This window comes from Meleagris gallopavo, chromosome 3, assembly GCF_000146605.3.
Source record: "Meleagris gallopavo isolate NT-WF06-2002-E0010 breed Aviagen turkey brand Nicholas breeding stock chromosome 3, Turkey_5.1, whole genome shotgun sequence".
In the NCBI taxonomy this organism is placed as follows: Eukaryota; Metazoa; Chordata; class Aves; order Galliformes; family Phasianidae; genus Meleagris; species Meleagris gallopavo.
The window spans coordinates 49,005,605-49,012,387 of NC_015013.2; the positions used below are offsets into that span (position 1 = coordinate 49,005,605).

At 39.1% G+C, this 6,783-nt stretch overlaps 1 long non-coding RNA gene across 1 annotated transcript; it reads right to left on the bottom strand.

The window, feature by feature from the left end:
- Window positions 1-4,123: 4,123 nt before the first annotated feature.
- LOC109366758 lies at window positions 4,124-5,057 on the bottom strand. Its single transcript, XR_004159243.1, has 2 exons — window positions 4,720-5,057; window positions 4,124-4,617 (listed from the first exon to the last, which is right to left on the bottom strand). It is a non-coding gene; the product is annotated as an uncharacterized LOC109366758 (long non-coding RNA).
- Between the last annotated feature and the right edge of the window lie 1,726 nt (window positions 5,058-6,783).

Consider the following 6,783-nt stretch of genomic DNA (forward strand, 5'->3'; position numbering starts at 1 on the left):
CTTGCAATTGTATTCTTTGGAAGTGGAAAATAATTAACTTCCCCATCCCCCACCCCTTCCTACTGCCACTGTCAAGTTTAGGAATTCACTTGGCTGTTTTCTTTTCCAGACAGTCATCACAACTCAGTGCCAGAGAAAGTTTTGTTGATCAAAGCACAGCCTGGTCTTCCCAAGGACAATGACTCACTACATCACATCATACAGTCCAGCAACACAGCAGGTAGCATGGTTTTGTTTTTAAAGTTCCTTTCAAGAAGTTAAGGAGTCAATAATGGAAGCTGAACTTGATAGGCTACCAAAAGGAGCGAACAACAAAAAAACTAAAATCCAAAATTAAATTATAAGAGATTTCATCACCTGGTACATATTTTCCTGGCAAAATATAAGCTAACATTAGTAAGGTCATACCTTTCAGGGATTGTTTTCAAAATCCATTTATTGTGAAGTTAACTAAGACATTTACATTGAGAAGCGTTCTACCTTTTCCACACTCCAGAACACACTTCCAGAACACTGAGAGTCTGCATGAGAACTTTGGAGAGATTTTGGATTTCCTGTAGCACGGGAAAAACAAATCCTATTGTGATTTATCACCCCTCTAAAATTGGGGTTGGGAAGGCGAGAAACACTGCTTCTCTTGCTAGCAGCATCCTGACCACATGTCTTAGAGCAAAATGGCATTGTGCTTCAGCCTAGGGACTGTTTAACTAGTGACCGGCACTTTCAAATTTGTAAGAAGAGTATGGTAGTTACAGATCCTTCACTTTAAAGAATCATAATAAGCACTTGTCAAGCCAGAAAAGAAGGCAGCAGGGGCAGGGGGGTGACTATATCAACAGACTTATCAAATGACTTAAGAAAAAATGCTCAGAGGAATAAAAACTCTAACCTTAAAAAGAACAATTTCACCTAACTGTACCTGTATTTAAAAGTGAAAGTATCAGATGAAACACTCAAAAAGCACCTCTCTGCCTTGCTCCTGTGATAAGAAAAAAAGAGGAAGAAAATAACACCAAGGAAAACACATCCACCCCAAAAATCTAAAATTCCACTGGGCATTGATAGTGCTGGATCAGTGAGCAACAATCCTACAGCCCTTTCAAGTACACATTACACAGATTCAACTGTACAAAAAAAATAACTTGTGCAGCATCACTCCCGTTAGAGGAAAAGCTGAAAGGCTCACATGCATGCACAACAGAAGAAGGACAACCTAGACTAAATCATAAAAAAAAGGAGGGAAAAAATCTCCTGCATCCTTTCTTCAATAATTATGCACTATAAAGGAAAAACAATTTTTTTAAACTAATGCGCTTTGAAAGTAAAAAAACAAAACAAAACAACAACAACAAAAAAAACAACAAGAAAGTGTCAACAATGTTAATGGGTAATGTCAATCTGGGAGGACAACGGTGCTGGTTTTAAATCTTTGCACTGGAAGTAGGGGATTTTGTGCAGACTTGCAGAAGTACATACAGGACAGAAGAGCATAAAGCAGATTTCTTGGAAAGCAGTAGAGTTGAATTGAAACGTTAATTATAACATGTTGTAATAAAGATACCCCCAAGATCAGCCCTATCTTTTTTGCTATAGTGCAGTCCCTAGGCATATGGCTAAGTACTCCTTGATCATTATCCTAGCTAAAACCGAAGCTACTGAAGTTTAGGGGAGTTGTATCTAACAGAATTTCTTTCATCTCTAATAATTGCTAAACTAGCATAATTGCTCATACTTGAGGTGAAATAGAACCCAAGTTGTCTAAAAGTTAAAACAAAAACAAACCTTACCACCTCTTTATGTGCCTCTTTTTTTTTTTTTGTCAGAATCCTTTGCCAAGAATTGCATTTTGATTTAAAAGCATTTAAAATCTTCACATGTGCTATCTGACTTTTCCAAAAGAGAACAACTGAGAAAGCTGAAAGCTTTTCTACTAACAGTGCTGCAAAATATATTTGAAAACAGACATCTACTTTTTCAAAGCATCAAATAAAGAAGGCCAAAATCTTTGCTTTGTTTGTTGTCCTTCCTGAGAAAGATAATATTTACATGTGCACACATACATGTCAGGTCTCTGTTCTAAGGGAAATAGACTGTTTTCCCTACCAGGACTGATTTTGACCTCAAGTAGCTCTACAGGAATCAATGGAAACCTTAAAACACATCTGGGAAACGATGCCGAGAGGTCTGTCTTGAGGTATCAGCATTTATACTATATTTTCATCAATCTAAAAACAGAAACACAACTCCATCTACCTTATTTGAAATGTTTTATAAAGATAAAGCCACAAATCCACATGGTCTACATAAAACATTAACAATTCTTCTAAATCCTTTCCTCATTTACAAGTATTTAAAAGGCTTTTTTTTTCTTTTCTCTTTCAAAATGCATGAGTCTCTACATACTGAATCCTCTGTTTCAGGAGAAAGAAATAAGAGCTATTAAACCCACTGTAAATTAGACTGGAAGAATGACAGAGCAGAAGAAAGCCTTTCCAGACATCCTAGCTCGTGGCGCATAGCGTTACCCCACTCACATTAGAAAAGTGCCTCCATCCTGACAGCTTCCCTTCTTAACCAAGTTAGCAGCAGCTGGGGAAAACAACATCAAGCTGAACCAAAAACACAGTTTTTCTGTCTTAATACATTTGTCACAAGTTTTCACTTCTGTGGAAGTGAGCCATACAACCAGTAGCTGTTCAGATGGTCACACCTAATGGTACCTGTTCCTGAGTAGATGATGATGGTCAATAAAACTCATGCTGGCCCCAAATATGACGGGGTAACATTGCTGCAATTCTAGAGCTAATTGAGGCAGCACTACGCGTGACTACATTCAGTGAAAATTACTACAGGTTAGTGATGGTTTTGTTGTTTTATTGTTGTTTTTTTATTAATACATGAAGGAGCAGAGGGCACGCATCGTCAAGTCTAAGGAGAACACTATAAATAGCCCGCATTATATGAAGATTCTAATCTTAAATCCTCTTAGTAATTTGCTTTTTCAAGTACTCTTTTATGTTCAATATCTTAATTTTTGCCCTTTTTTGGACGGCCAAATACAAGCCAGCAACCCACTCATGCATCAAACAGATGTTTCTGCTTTTCAGGCCAAATGGAATTTCACGAATTTCTTGTACCCTCCCTATGAAATGATGAGGGCAAAATAACACAGTCCCTGAAATCAGCCTGTTCAGAAGTTCTTTGGACCGGCAATGCTGAAACAATAAGTCAAGTTCAGAGAAGTCGTGCCAATACTAATTGCTGGTTTTGTTTATGCTGGATTGATTACGGTCTAATCAGCAGACAATCTAATGACTTTAGAGTCCAGTCCATGTAATTTAGAAGCTGGTTGGGGCTGAGGGTAAATACTCAAATAGTTGACAGAGACACAGAAATGTAAAGGCTACGGTCTGAAGGGGATCCAAATGTCAAATTCTCTCAAAACTGTTGTCCCTATTAAGATTTCTGTTTTGGTCCACTACCACTCCACCACCCTTAGCACTACAGCACACCACTCACACCTCTGCATGGGAAACATCCTTTAGCTTTGAACTTACGATGAGAAAACAAGTCACATTAAAATACAGCCAGATTTACTCAGCCCTCCAACACTCTGCATCAATTGAGGCACAGCTGTAAATTCAGCTGGGATAAAAAGAGGACTTAGGTTTGCTTAAAGAGAAGGAACATCTTAGAGAGGCACTCTGGGCTTGCCAAAATATTTCAAGACTCAAGACTTCTTTAAGAAGGGCACCGATTGGTAAAATACAGCAGATAATTCTTTTCCTTCTCATCTTTCTAGGAACTAGCACTCACTAATTTCATTTCTGCAGTCACGTGTGGGATACAAAATTACAGGGAGAAAAATAGATTTTGAAGTAATAACTTTATTTTTTAAAAAAGAAAAAAAGAGATCCCTTTCAAAGATCAGTGCTTCTATTTAATCTGCGGGGATGTTGTAGTTTCCTTGTGACGGCTTATCTAACACCTACAATTTCAGCAATCTTTATGGGTGACTTCAGCATACTGAATATTACCTGATTTTTGCATAGAGAAACCTGAATTTAAGATTTAGTAGGACTACGTTTTCATTCAGGTTTGCGTAAAGAATACCTTTTTTTTATTTTAAGTAACTATTTTTGTAACTTGAATTCATTTCTAAACAGAAAGTTTCACACCAAAAGCCCTCAGTAAGGGCAAAAGAAACACCTCAAGCCCTCCCGAAATTAAAACCCCATAAAGCCAAAGGGCGCAAGCGGGGCGGTCAGTAACCTAGGTGTGATATCTGTAAAGCATGCCAAGTCAGAAAAAAGGTTTACCATTCAGGTAGCCAAGTTAAACAAGATAAAAGCGAGCTGCTCTTCCCTCCTCCTTTGCTTTCTGAGCTCAGGGGTCTCCAGCATGATGTTCTTTAGGAGATGCTGCTGTCCTTAGGAGATAACAGTGTTAAGGAGACATTCCAATCTCCCTTCTTCAGCACCCTACACAGGGGCTCTTTTGGAGGCTTTCAGAGGAGTATCGTATTTCTGACTTACCTTTCCCCACCTGCTTTGCTTCCTGCTACCCTCCCTCCCCACAAATGTACGTATTAGCTGATTTTCATCAGGTCAATGATACCTAATACATTTTAAAAAAAAAAAAAAAGTAGGCGAGGAAATGTGATAAATAAATCAGTAAAATAAGATATCAGTTAAGACTTCTGAGTTTTATGCAACTGACCTTTTCTCTGCCTAAAATAACCTGGAAGTTGAACTTTTATTCCTCCTTCCTAGAATCATATAAGATATTCAAATCACCATTCTTCAGAAAGTTAAATAATCTCTTTTTCAATCATTTCTGCTGCAACCCTGTAGTATATTTGTAAAAGATAGTACATTTTAGAGAAAGTACTTACTATCTTATTTCTCCTTGGGTAGATATTTTTGTTACTTTTACATTGGAGAGGGTTTGTCTGAATGTTTGCCATGCCTTTTTTTCTGAGAGGTGCTCATCAGTAGATGCTGGGGAACAGGCAGAGCAGAATTGGCAACAAACCAGAAGAGAGGAAGAAAAAAAAAAAAAAAGGAGAGGGGAAAAAAAAGAAATAGGAAAGGATAGAAACGTAAACAGAAACCAGGGTAATTCAGAAAAATATTTTCAAAAAATAGAAGAAATTTAGTCATTAGCAACTTCTTAACACCCACCATTTCAGATGAACATTAGTTTAACGCATTCAATATAAAAACTCAATTGTCATTTTGTTTTAATGTATTTACCTGCCTTGTATCACTATTCCCCTAAGATATAAGTTTCAAATTAAGTTATCAAAAGTGACAGACGTATCAAAAATATCTCTTCTATCCTCCCCCCCAGAACGGATTGCTAAGTACATGACAAATTGGAAATGCAATGTGTAACTCCATATTTTATTTAGATGTGAAGCAGCACTCATGAGTTTAAATAACTAATTTACATACAGTCAAATAAGAGTTTTTCAGAGAAGCCATTTAAAATACTGTTTATTTTTGAACTATAGAACTATATTTTTTCCTGACTACATCAGTAATACTTCAGAAATGGGGGATTTAAATAAATCCTGAGTTGTAATTCTCCTTGCAACGTTACTTACAGCTTTTGTTTGTTCACTACAGATGAAGATGTAATAACTGATGGGCAGGCTCTTATCAATGAATTTAAATCCCGTGTCTGCAGAAGCATCTTTAAACTCCTCAGATGAAGCATGTTATCAGCCCTGCAGAAATCTTACCATCAGGCTGCTTTCAGAGTGCTGGTAATCTACTCACAAATGGACACGATTCAAGAAAAATAACACAGAGAAAATGAAAAAGATATCTGAACAAAGGCCACCAGGAACGATAACCTACTCCCCAAAGGTAATTACAGCAGCAATAATTACAGATGATGATTGATTTACTGCCTCCTTTTAGTTGAAAAACAGTAAATAAGATACTGTGGAGAAATCTGCAGCATCTCTGTCCTGAACATCAGGAGGTTTCCTTCAGTCAGGAGTTTATTGTCAGCAACGCAAGCTACTCCAGCTGAACCACGCGATGTTGCTGTTTTCTCATGTCAGGGACTCTTAAGCTACCGGTGCATAGGGAAGGCAAAGTCCATACCTTCACATAAAATGGAAGCTGCATCTTTGGCTTTATTTAAGCGGGATGCTCACAGGAAGGTATATCTCACAGACCTTCTTTCTGAAGCACTCCTAGCAAATAAGCACGAGTGAAGCATGTCTGTCAGGAGAACAATTTTCTCCATCTGCCCATCAATTCCGCACATCTGTTATTTGCTCTGAAATACCTGGAGGTCTGGAGCTACCCTTCGGTTAAAGCTTCCCAGCACCTTTTTGCACATAAGGCCAACCAGCCGCCCTTCCACCGACTCCAAACTCTAAATACGTAGAGTAGAGCACGTAAATAAATCCTCCCCGGGAAGCTCGGGATGTAAACGCGCACGCTGGCTGCAGAACTTTCCCCGTGGGATCGCTGTTACGAAGCGAGGGCACAGCAGCTCGTTTGTTCCCCGCGAGATGCCAGACAAAAGCACCCCTGAACTGCACAAACTTCCCCCAGCAGCAGGTAAAACAGCACGTCCAAGGTTTTCAAAGAGAAAGCCTGCTCTAAAGCTCACCGAAGTCAACAGGAAGACTTGAGGAGGGCAACTCCTGGAAAGAGTTGTTCCAAGCGAGCGAGGCGCAGCGCAGCGCTGCCCGGTCCCGCTCCCCGGCGGCAGCACCGGGCCCACACCGCCTCTCGGGGACAACGGAGGGTCCGCGCCCCG